Source organism: Callionymus lyra, chromosome 1, assembly GCF_982586985.1.
Source record: "Callionymus lyra chromosome 1, fCalLyr1.hap1.1, whole genome shotgun sequence".
Taxonomy (NCBI): domain Eukaryota; kingdom Metazoa; phylum Chordata; class Actinopteri; order Syngnathiformes; family Callionymidae; genus Callionymus; species Callionymus lyra.
The window spans coordinates 55,389,244-55,402,433 of NC_141818.1; positions in this window are offsets into that span (position 1 = coordinate 55,389,244).

A 13,190-nucleotide genomic window follows, 5' to 3' on the forward strand; every position below is an offset into this window, starting at 1 on the left:
CATTTTATTTTATTTCATCTTATCTTATATCATCTTATTTTATCTTATCTTATCTTATCTCATCTCATCTCATTTTATCTCATCTCATTTTATTTTATCTTATCTTATCTCATCTTATTTTATCTTATCTTATCTTATCTCATCTCATCTCATCTTATCTCATCTCATTTTATTTTATTTTATCTTATCTTATCTCATCTTATTTTATCTTATCTTATCTTATCTTATCTCATCTCATCTCATTTTATCTCATCTCATCTCATCTCATCTTATCTCATCTCATTTTATTTTATCTTATCTTATCTTATCTCATCTTATTTTATCTTATCTTATCTTATCTCATCTCATCTCATTTTATTTTATTTTATCTTATCTTATCTCATCTTATTTTATCTTATCTTATCTTATCTCATCTCATCTCATTTTATCTCATCTCATCTTATCTCATCTCATCTCATTTTATTTTATTTCATCTTATCTTATATCATCTTATCTTATCTCGTCTCATCTCGTCTTGTCTCATCTTATTTTATCTCATTTCATCTCATCTCATCTTATCTCATCTCATTTTATTTTATCTTATCTTATCTTATCTCATCTCATCTCATCTTATTTGATCTTTTTTCATCTCATCTCATCTTATCTTGTCTTATCTTATCTTGTATCATCTCATCTCATCTTATCTTGTCTTATCTTATCTTGTATCATCTCATCTCATGTTATCTTGTCTTATCTTGTCTTATCTCATCTCATCTCATCTTATTTGATCTTTTTTCATCTCATCTCATCTTATCTTGTCTTATCTTATCTTGTATCATCTCATGTTATCTGCAGCATCAACATGTGGTCGACTCTTATCTCCACTTGTGTGTCGACTTCACTTCAAGTGTTTGTTTCGAGGTTCGAAGCTCGTGGACGAGAAGAAGAAGAAGTTCGTTTTGAATATTTGATTGAGGATCTAATAACTGAGAATTAAACATAAATATTGTTGATAATAACGAAACGTTCACTTCGTTCATTTTCATTTACCCTGAAGGTGACGAGCGTCTGCTCTTCAACCATAATAGATATTAAGACGATAACAAGATGATAACAAGATGATAACAAGATGATAACAAGACGATAACGAGATGCTAATAGTTCTCCATCAGTCAATTTCCAGCAAGATCACCTGGAGGTGACGTGTTGTGAGCAGCAGCTCAGAGCGTCTCTTGTCAACATTATTCCTCACAGAACGTCTCGTCTCATCGTCTCGTCTCATCGTCTCGTCTCATCGTCTCGTCTCATCGTCTCGTCTCATCGTCTCGTCTCGTCTCGTCGTCTCGTCTCATCGTCTCGTCTCATCGTCTCGTCTCATCGTCTCGTCTCATCGTCTCGTCTCGTCTCATCGTCTCGTCTCATCGTCTCGTCTCGTCTCATCGTCTCGTCTCATCGTCTCGTCTCATCGTCTCGTCTCATCGTCTCGTCTCATCGTCTCGTCTCATCGTCTCGTCTCGTCTCGTCGTCTCGTCTCGTCGTCTCGTCTCATCGTCTCGTCTCATCGTCTCGTCTCGTCTCGTCGTCTCGTCGTCTCGTCGTCTCGTCTCGTCGTCTCGTCGTCTCGTCGTCTCGTCGTCTCGTCGTCTCGTCGTCTCGTCTCGTCGTCTCGTCGTCTCGTCGTCTCGTCGTCTCATCGTCTCGTCGTCTCATCGTCTCGTCTCATCGTCTCGTCTCATCGTCTCGTCTCATCGTCTCGTCTCATCGTCTCGTCTCGTCTCGTCGTCTCGTCGTCTCGTCTCATCGTCTCGTCTCGTCGTCTCGTCGTCTCGTCGTCTCGTCGTCTCGTCGTCTCGTCGTCTCGTCGTCTCGTCGTCTCGTCTCGTCGTCTCGTCTCGTCGTCTCCTCTCGTCGTCTCGTCGTCTCGTCTCGTATCGTCGTCTCGTCTCGTATCGTCGTCTCGTCTCGTCTCGTCTCGTCTCGTCGTCTCGTCTCGTCTCGTCGTCTCGTCTCGTCGTCTCGTCTCGTCTCGTCTCGTCTCGTCTCGTCGTCTCGTCTCGTCTCGTCGTCTCGTCTCGTCTCGTCTCGTCTCGTCGTCTCGTCGTCTCGTCTCGTCTCGTCTCGTCTCGTCTCGTCTCGTCTCGTCTCGTCTCGTCTCGTCTCGTCTCGTCTCGTCTCGTCTCGTCTCGTCTCGTCGTCTCGTCTCGTCTCGTCTCGTCTCGTCGTCTCGTCGTCTCGTCGTCTCGTCGTCTCGTCGTCTCGTCGTCTCGTCGTCTCGTCGTCTCGTCGTCTCGTCGTCTCGTCTCGTCGTCTCGTCTCGTCGTCTCGTCTCGTCGTCTCGTCTCGTCGTCTCGTCTCGTCGTCTCGTCTCGTCTCGTCGTCTCGTCTCGTCTCGTCGTCTCGTCTCGTCGTCTCGTCCCGTCGTCTCGTCTCGTCGTCTCGTCGTCTCGTCTCGTCGTCTCGTCTCGTCTCGTCTCGTCGTCTCGTCGTCTCGTCTCGTCTCGTCTCCTCTCCTCTCGTCTCGTCTCGTCTCGTCGTCTCGTCTCGTCTCGTCGTCTCGTCTCGTCGTCTCGTCTCGTCTCGTCTCGTCTCGTCTCGTCTCGTCGTCTCGTTGTCTCGTCGTCTCGTCTCGTCTCGTCTCGTCGTCGCGTCTCGTCTCGTCGTCTCGTCTCGTCGTCTCGTCTCGTCGTCTCGTCTCGTCGTCTCGTCTCGTCGTCTCGTCTCGTCGTCTCGTCTCGTCGTCTCGTCTCGTCGTCTCGTCTCGTCGTCTCGTCTCGTCGTCTCGTCTCGTCTCGTCGTCTCGTCTCGCCGTCTCGTCTCGTCTCGTCTCGTCGTCTCGTCTCGTCTCGTCTCGTCTCGTCTCGTCTCGTCTCGTCTCGTCGTCTCGTCGTCTCGTCTCGTCGTCTCGTCTCGTCGTCTCGTCTCGTCTCGTCGTCTCGTCTCGTCGTCTCGTCTCGTCGTCTCGTCTCGTCTCGTCTCGTCTCGTCTCGTCGTCTCGTCGTCTCGTCGTCTCGTCTCGTCTCGTCTCGTCGTCTCGTCTCGTCTCGTCGTCTCGTCTCGTCGTCTCATCTCGTCGTCTCATCTCGTCTCGTCGTCTCGTCTCGTCGTCTCGTCTCGTCGTCTCGTCTCGTCGTCTCGTCTCGTCGTCTCGTCTCGTCGTCTCGTCTCGTCGTCTCGTCTCGTCGTCTCGTCTCGTCTCGTCGTCTTGTCTCGTCGTCTCGTCTCGTCGTCTCGTCTCGTCGTCTCGTCTCGTCGTCTCGTCTCGTCTCGTCGTCTTGTCTCGTCGTCTCGTCTCGTCGTCTCGTCGTCTCGTCGTCTCGTCGTCTCGTCGTCTCGTCGTCTCGTCGTCTCGTCGTCTCGTCGTCTCGTCGTCTCGTCGTCTCGTCGTCTCGTCGTCTCGTCGTCTCGTCGTCTCGTCTCGTCGTCTCGTCTCGTCGTCTCGTCTCGTCGTCTCCTCTCGTCGTCTCGTCGTCTCGTCTCGTATCGTCGTCTCGTCTCGTCTCCTCGTCTCGTCTCGTCTCGTCTCGTCTCGTCTCGTCGTCTCGTCGTCTCGTCTCGTCTCGTCTCGTCTCGTCTCGTCTCGTCTCGTCTCGTCTCGTCTCGTCTCGTCTCGTCTCGTCTCGTCTCGTCTCGTCTCGTCTCGTCTCGTCTCGTCGTCTCGTCTCGTCTCGTCTCGTCGTCTCGTCTCGTCTCGTCTCGTCGTCTCGTCGTCTCGTCGTCTCGTCGTCTCGTCGTCTCGTCGTCTCGTCGTCTCGTCGTCTCGTCGTCTCGTCGTCTCGTCGTCTCGTCGTCTTGTCTCGTCTCGTCGTCTCGTCTCGTCTCGTCGTCTCGTCGTCTCGTCGTCTCGTCGTCTCGTCGTCTCGTCGTCTCGTCGTCTCGTCGTCTCGTCGTCTCGTCGTCTCGTCGTCTCGTCTCGTCTCGTCTCGTCTCGTCTCGTCTCGTCGTCTCGTCTCGTCGTCTCGTCGTCTCGTCGTCTCGTCGTCTCGTCGTCTCGTCTCGTCGTCTCGTCGTCTCGTCTCGTCGTCTCGTCTCGTCGTCTCGTCGTCTCGTCTCGTCGTCTCGTCTCGTCTCGTCGTCTCGTCTCGTCTCGTCGTCTCGTCTCGTCGTCTCGTCTCGTCGTCTCGTCTCGTCTCGTCTCGTCTCGTCTCGTCGTCTCGTCTCGTCTCGTCTCGTCTCGTCGTCTCGTCTCGTCGTCTCGTCTCGTCGTCTCGTCTCGTCGTCTCGTCTCGTCGTCTCGTCTCGTCTCGTCGTCTCGTCGTCTCGTCGTCTCGTCGTCTCGTCGTCTCGTCGTCTCGTCTCGTCGTCTCGTCGTCTCGTCGTCTCGTCGTCTCGTCGTCTCGTCGTCTCGTCGTCTCGTCGTCTCGTCGTCTCGTCTCGTCGTCTCGTCTCGTCGTCTCGTCTCGTCGTCTCGTCTCATCGTCTCGTCGTCTCGTCTCGTCTCATCGTCTCGTCGTCTCGTCTCGTCTCGTCTCGTCGTCTCGTCTCGTCTCGTCGTCTCGTCTCGTCGTCTCGTCTCGTCTCGTCGTCTCGTCGTCTCGTCTCGTCTCGTCGTCTCGTCTCGTCGTCTCGTCTCGTCGTCTCGTCTCGTCTCGTCGTCTCGTCTCGTCTCGTCTCGTCGTCTCGTCTCGTCTCGTCGTCTCGTCGTCTCGTCGTCTCGTCGTCTCGTCGTCTCGTCTCGTCGTCTCGTCTCGTCGTCTCGTCTCGTCGTCTCGTCTCGTCGTCTCGTCTCGTCGTCTCGTCGTCTCGTCTCGTCGTCTCGTCTCGTCGTCTCGTCTCGTCGTCTCGTCTCGTCGTCTCGTCGTCTCGTCGTCTCGTCGTCTCGTCGTCTCGTCGTCTCGTCGTCTCGTCGTCTCGTCGTCTCGTCGTCTCGTCGTCTCGTCGTCTCGTCGTCTCGTCGTCTCGTCGTCTCGTCGTCTCGTCTCGTCGTCTCGTCTCATCGTCTCATCGTCTCATCGTTTCGTCGTCTCGTCGTCTCGTCTCGTCGTCTCGTCTCGTCTCGTCGTCTCGTCTCGTCTCGTCGTCTCGTCTCGTCGTCTCGTCTCGTCGTCTCGTCTCGTCGTCTCGTCTCGTCGTCTCGTCTCGTCTCGTCGTCTCGTCTCGTCGTCTCGTCTCGTCGTCTCGTCTCGTCGTCTCGTCTCGTCGTCTCGTCTCGTCGTCTCGTCTCATCGTCTCGTCGTCTCGTCTCGTCTCGTCGTCTCGTCTCGTCTCGTCTCGTCTCGTCTCGTCTCGTCTCGTCGTCTCGTCTCGTCTCGTCGTCTCGTCTCGTCGTCTCGTCTCGTCGTCTCGTCTCGTCGTCTCGTCTCGTCGTCTCGTCTCGTCGTCTCGTCTCGTCGTCTCGTCTCGTCGTCTCGTCTCGTCGTCTCGTCTCGTCTCGTCGTCTCGTCTCGTCTCGTCTCGTCGTCTCGTCTCGTCTCGTCTCGTCTCGTCGTCTCGTCTCGTCTCGTCTCGTCGTCTCGTCTCGTCGTCTCGTCTCGTCGTCTCGTCTCGTCTCGTCGTGTCGTCTCGTCTCGTCGTCTCGTCTCGTCGTCTCGTCGTCTCGTCGTCTCGTCGTCTCGTCGTCTCGTCGTCTCGTCTCGTCGTCTCGTCGTCTCGTCGTCTCGTCGTCTCGTCGTCTCGTCGTCTCGTCGTCTCGTCGTCTCGTCGTCTCGTCGTCTCGTCTCGTCTCGTCTCGTCTCGTCGTCTCGTCTCGTCTCGTCGTCTCGTCTCGTCGTCTCGTCTCGTCGTCTCGTCTCGTCGTCTCGTCTCGTCGTCTCGTCTCGTCGTCTCGTCTCGTCGTCTCGTCTCGTCGTCTCGTCTCGTCGTCTCGTCGTCTCGTCGTCTCGTCGTCTCGTCGTCTCGTCGTCTCGTCTCGTCTCGTGTTCGGTTCTAACATCAGACGTCATGTGACTCGTGTTCGGTTCTAACATCAGACGACATGTGACCCGTGTTCGGTTCTAACATCAGACGTCATGTGACCCGTGTTCGGTTCTAACATCAGACGTCATGTGACCCGTGTTCGGTTCTAACATCAGACATCATGTGACTCGTGTTCGGTTCTAACATCAGACGTCATGTGACTCGTGTTCGGTTCTAACATCAGACATCATGTGACTCGTGTTCGGTTCTAACATCAGACGTCATGTGACTCGTGTTCGGTTCTAACATCAGACGTCATGTGACCCGTGTTCGGTTCTAACATCAGACGTCATGTGACTCGTGTTCGGTTCTAACATCAGACGTCATGTGACCCGTGTTCGGTTCTAACATCAGACGACATGTGACCCGTGTTCGGTTCTAACATCAGACGTCATGTGACCCGTGTTCGGTTCTAACATCAGACGTCATGTGACCCGTGTTCGGTTCTAACATCAGACGTCATGTGACTCGTGTTCGGTTCTAACATCAGACGTCATGTGACTCGTGTTCGGTTCTAACATCAGACGACATGTGACCCGTGTTCGGTTCTAACATCAGACGTCATGTGACCCGTGTTCGGTTCTAACATCAGACGTCATGTGACCCGTGTTCGGTTCTAACATCAGACATCATGTGACTCGTGTTCGGTTCTAACATCAGACGTCATGTGACTCGTGTTCGGTTCTAACATCAGACATCATGTGACTCGTGTTCGGTTCTAACATCAGACGTCATGTGACTCGTGTTCGGTTCTAACATCAGACGTCATGTGACCCGTGTTCGGTTCTAACATCAGACGTCATGTGACTCGTGTTCGGTTCTAACATCAGACGTCATGTGACCCGTGTTCGGTTCTAACATCAGACGACATGTGACCCGTGTTCGGTTCTAACATCAGACGTCATGTGACCCGTGTTCGGTTCTAACATCAGACGTCATGTGACCCGTGTTCGGTTCTAACATCAGACGTCATGTGACTCGTGTTCGGTTCTAACATCAGACGTCATGTGACTCGTGTTCGGTTCTAACATCAGACATCATGTGACTCGTGTTCGGTTCTAACATCAGACGTCATGTGACTCGTGTTCGGTTCTAACATCAGACGTCATGTGACTCGTGTTCGGTTCTAACATCAGACGTCATGTGACTCGTGTTCGGTTCTAACATCAGACGTCATGTGACCCGTGTTCGGTTCTAACATCAGACGTCATGTGACTCGTGTTCGGTTCTAACATCAGACGTCATGTGACCCGTGTTCGGTTCTAACATCAGACGTCATGTGACCCGTGTTCGGTTCTAACATCAGACGTCATGTGACCCGTGTTCGGTTCTAACATCAGACGACATGTGACCCGTGTTCGGTTCTAACATCAGACGTCATGTGACTCGTGTTCGGTTCTAACATCAGACGTCATGTGACCCGTGTTCGGTTCTAACATCAGATGTCATGTGACTCATGTTCGGTTCTAACATCAGACGTCATGTGACCCGTGTTCGGTTCTAACATCAGACGTCATGTGACTCGTGTTCGGTTCTAACATCAGACGTCATGTGACCCGTGTTCGGCTCTAACATCAGACGTCATGTGACTCGTGTTCGGTTCTAACATCAGACGTCATGTGACCCGTGTTCGGTTCTAACATCAGACGTCATGTGACCCGTGTTCGGTTCTAACATCAGACGTCATGTGACCCGTGTTCGGTTCCAACATCAGACGTCATGTGACCCGTGTTCGGTTCTAACATCAGACGTCATGTGACCCGTGTTCGGTTCCAACATCAGACGACATGTGACCCGTGTTCGGTTCTAACATCAGACGTCATGTGACCCGTGTTCGGTTCTAACATCAGACGTCATGTGACCCGTGTTCGGTTCTAACATCAGACGTCATGTGACCCGTGTTCGGTTCTAACATCAGACGTCATGTGACCCGTGTTCGGTTCTAACATCAGACGTCATGTGACCCGTGTTCGGTTCTAACATCAGACGACATGTGACCCGTGTTCGGTTCTAACATCAGACGTCATGTGACCCGTGTTCGGTTCTAACATCAGACGTCATGTGACCCGTGTTCGGTTCTAACATCAGACGACATGTGACCCGTGTTCGGTTCTAACATCAGACGACATGTGACCCGTGTTCGGTTCTAACATCAGACGTCATGTGACCCGTGTTCGGTTCTAACATCAGACGTCATGTGACCCGTGTTCGGTTCTAACATCAGACGACATGTGACCCGTGTTCGGTTCTAACATCAGACGTCATGTGACCCGTGTTCGGTTCTAACATCAGACGTCATGTGACCCGTGTTCGGTTCTAACATCAGACGTCATGTGACCCGTGTTCGGTTCTAACATCAGACGACATGTGACCCGTGTTCGGTTCTAACATCAGACGTCATGTGACTCGTGTTCGGTTCTAACATCAGACGTCATGTGACCCGTGTTCGGTTCTAACATCAGACGTCATGTGACCCGTGTTCGGTTCTAACATCAGACGTCATGTGACCCGTGTTCGGTTCTAACATCAGACGTCATGTGACCCGTGTTCGGTTCTAACATCAGACGTCATGTGACTCGTGTTCGGTTCTAACATCAGACGTCATGTGACCCGTGTTCGGTTCTAACATCAGACGTCATGTGACCCGTGTTCGGTTCTAACATCAGACGTCATGTGACCCGTGTTCGGTTCTAACATCAGACGTCATGTGACCCGTGTTCGGTTCTAACATCAGACGTCATGTGACCCGTGTTCGGTTCTAACATCAGACGTCATGTGACCCGTGTTCGGTTCTAACATCAGACGTCATGTGACCCGTGTTCGGTTCTAACATCAGACGTCATGTGACTCGTGTTCGGTTCTAACATCAGACGACATGTGACCCGTGTTCGGTTCTAACATCAGACGTCATGTGACCCGTGTTCGGTTCTAACATCAGACGTCATGTGACCCGTGTTCGGTTCTAACATCAGACGACATGTGACCCGTGTTCGGTTCTAACATCAGACGACATGTGACCCGTGTTCGGTTCTAACATCAGACGTCATGTGACCCGTGTTCGGTTCTAACATCAGACGTCATGTGACCCGTGTTCGGTTCTAACATCAGACGACATGTGACCCGTGTTCGGTTCTAACATCAGACGTCATGTGACCCGTGTTCGGTTCTAACATCAGACGTCATGTGACCCGTGTTCGGTTCTAACATCAGACGTCATGTGACTCGTGTTCGGTTCTAACATCAGACGACATGTGACCCGTGTTCGGTTCTAACATCAGACGTCATGTGACTCGTGTTCGGTTCTAACATCAGACGTCATGTGACCCGTGTTCGGTTCTAACATCAGACGACATGTGACCCGTGTTCGGTTCTAACATCAGACGTCATGTGACTGGTGTTCGGTTCTAACATCAGACGTCATGTGACCCGTGTTCGGTTCTAACATCAGACGACATGTGACCCGTGTTCGGTTCTAACATCAGACGTCATGTGACTCGTGTTCGGTTCTAACATCAGACGTCATGTGACCCGTGTTCGGTTCTAACATCAGACGACATGTGACTCGTGTTCGGTTCTAACATCAGACGTCATGTGACTCGTGTTCGGTTCTAACATCAGACGACATGTGACCCGTGTTCGGTTCTAACATCAGACGTCATGTGACCCGTGTTCGGTTCTAACATCAGACGTCATGTGACCCGTGTTCGGTTCTAACATCAGACGTCATGTGACCCGTGTTCGGTTCTAACATCAGACGTCATGTGACCCGTGTTCGGTTCTAACATCAGACGTCATGTGACCCGTGTTCGGTTCTAACATCAGACGTCATGTGACCCGTGTTCGGTTCTAACATCAGACGTCATGTGACTCGTGTTCGGTTCTAACATCAGACGACATGTGACCCGTGTTCGGTTCTAACATCAGACGTCATGTGACCCGTGTTCGGTTCTAACATCAGACGTCATGTGACCCGTGTTCGGTTCTAACATCAGACGACATGTGACCCGTGTTCGGTTCTAACATCAGACGACATGTGACCCGTGTTCGGTTCTAACATCAGACGTCATGTGACCCGTGTTCGGTTCTAACATCAGACGTCATGTGACCCGTGTTCGGTTCTAACATCAGACGACATGTGACCCGTGTTCGGTTCTAACATCAGACGTCATGTGACCCGTGTTCGGTTCTAACATCAGACGTCATGTGACCCGTGTTCGGTTCTAACATCAGACGTCATGTGACTCGTGTTCGGTTCTAACATCAGACGTCATGTGACTCGTGTTCGGTTCTAACATCAGACGACATGTGACCCGTGTTCGGTTCTAACATCAGACGTCATGTGACTCGTGTTCGGTTCTAACATCAGACGTCATGTGACCCGTGTTCGGTTCTAACATCAGACGTAATGTGACTCGTGTTCGGTTCTAACATCAGACGTCATGTGACCCGTGTTCGGTTCTAACATCAGACGTCATGTGACTCGTGTTCGGTTCTAACATCAGACGACATGTGACCCGTGTTCGGTTCTAACATCAGACGTCATGTGACTCGTGTTCGGTTCTAACATCAGACGTCATGTGACCCGTGTTCGGTTCTAACATCAGACGTCATGTGACTCGTGTTCGGTTCTAACATCAGACGTCATGTGACCCGTGTTCGGTTCTAACATCAGACGTCATGTGACCCGTGTTCGGTTCTAACATCAGACGTCATGTGACTCGTGTTCGGTTCTAACATCAGACGTCATGTGACCCGTGTTCGGTTCTAACATCAGACGTCATGTGACTCGTGTTCGGTTCTAACATCAGACGTCATGTGACCCGTGTTCGGTTCTAACATCAGACGTCATGTGACTCGTGTTCGGTTCTAACATCAGACGTCATGTGACCCGTGTTCGGTTCTAACATCAGACGTCATGTGACTCGTGTTCGGTTCTAACATCAGACGACATGTGACCCGTGTTCGGTTCTAACATCAGACGTCATGTGACTCGTGTTCGGTTCTAACATCAGACGTCATGTGACCCGTGTTCGGTTCTAACATCAGACGTCATGTGACCCTTGTTCGGTTCTAACATCAGACGTCATGTGACCCGTGTTCGGTTCTAACATCAGACGACATGTGACCCGTGTTCGGTTCTAACATCAGACGTCATGTGACCCGTCTTCAGTTCTAACATCAGACGTCATGTGACCCGTGTTCGGTTCTAACATCAGACGTCATGTGACCCGTGTTCGGTTCTAACATCAGACATCATGTGACCCGTGTTCGGTTCTAACATCAGACGTCATGTGACTCGTGTTCGGTTCTAACATCAGACGTCATGTGACTCGTGTTCGGTTCTAACATCAGACGTCATGTGACCCGTGTTCGGTTCTAACATCAGACGTCATGTGACCCGTGTTCGGTTCTAACATCAGACGACATGTGACCCGTGTTCGGTTCTAACATCAGACGTCATGTGACCCGTGTTCGGTTCTAACATCAGACGTCATGTGACCCGTGTTCGGTTCTAACATCAGACGTCATGTGACTCGTGTTCGGTTCTAACATCAGACGTCATGTGACCCGTGTTCGGTTCTAACATCAGACGTCATGTGACCCGTGTTCGGTTCTAACATCAGACGTCATGTGACCCGTGTTCGGTTCTAACATCAGACGTCATGTGACCCGTGTTCGGTTCTAACATCAGACGTCATGTGACCCGTGTTCGGTTCTAACATCAGACATCATGTAACTCGTGTTCGGTTCTAACATCAGACGTCATGTGACCCGTGTTCGGTTCTAACATCAGACGTCATGTGACTCGTGTTCGGTTCTAACATCAGACGTCATGTGACTCGTGTTCGGTTCTAACATCAGACGTCATGTGACCCGTGTTCGGTTCTAACATCAGACGTCATGTGACCCGTGTTCGGTTCTAACATCAGACGTCATGTGACCCGTGTTCGGTTCTAACATCAGACGTCATGTGACTCGTGTTCGGTTCTAACATCAGTCGTCATGTGACTCGTGTTCGGTTCTAACATCAGACGACATGTGACCCGTGTTCGGTTCTAACATCAGACGTCATGTGACCCGTGTTCGGTTCTAACATCAGACGTCATGTGACTCGTGTTCGGTTCTAACATCAGACGACATGTGACCCGTGTTCGGTTCTAACATCAGACACGACTCACTTCTGTTGTTCGTGACTCGCTGGCCTCCTGCTCAGCCTCCGCCTCCGACCCTGCAGGAGACACTGATCCCGAGCATCTGCTGACAAGCCAGTCTTCAGTCTTTGGCCGAAGAACCCCGGCTGCCGAGAAACCCGATCCCTGGCAGGGTCTCAACAATGGCTTCCTGCCGTCCGGCCCACACGGCTAAGTACTCTTAATTAAAGAGGTGAACTTGTGAAGGAACTGGAACAATGGCGTCAGTGTGTTGCGACGAGAGACATGTGAGCCGCGAGAACCTGAGCTCGTGAAGAAGATGTTCTGGAGCGACTCGCAGAAGAAGAGGATTCACAAAGTGCTCCTCGAGAGAGTGAAACCAGAGAAGATCCATTTCATTATTCTCGCCGCTCATCAATATTCATGAGGACACTGTTGCCAGAGACATCTGGATTGGCCGGTGGGGTTGCCGGTCCAACGCCAGACACATTTGAATTGTAAATGAAGAGACGTTATGAAAGATTCTTCTCAGTCGTCTCAGGCCGAGAGCTGCTTCAGAACCAGCTTCATCCATCCTGTAGAAGAAGAACCTGCAGCTCAAACACACAGAAACATGAAGATATTCTGAGATTTATCTTTTCTGTTCGACTCGATTCAAGTGTCGATGAATCACTTCTGATCTGAAGACACTTTATTAACTTCATGAAACTGAGTGACTGTCCTTCACACAGGCAGAAACCTACAGCAGAACCAGACTGAACGATCTCCTGCTGTGACCGGCTGGAAGGAGAAGAGAGAAGAAGAAGAAGAGAGGGAGGAGAGAGGGAGGAGAGAGGGAGGGGAGAGGGAGGAGTGAGGAAGAAGAGAGGGAGGAGAGAGGAAGAAGAGAGGGAGAAGAGAGGGAGGAGAGAGTGAGGAGAGAGAGAAGAGAGAATAAGAAGAGAGGAAGAAGAGAGGGAGGAGAGAGAGAAGGAGAGAGGAAGGAGAGAGAGAAGAGAGACAGGAAGAGAAAAAGGATAGAAGACTCATAATAATAATGATTTAACGACACGATCAAGACGAACCTTTTTTAAATCAGTTTATAAACAGAAAATATTTAATAATGAAATGAAAACATTAGTTTTAACATCTTTTGTTTTAAAGTCTCTTTTACTCCTGATTTAAACA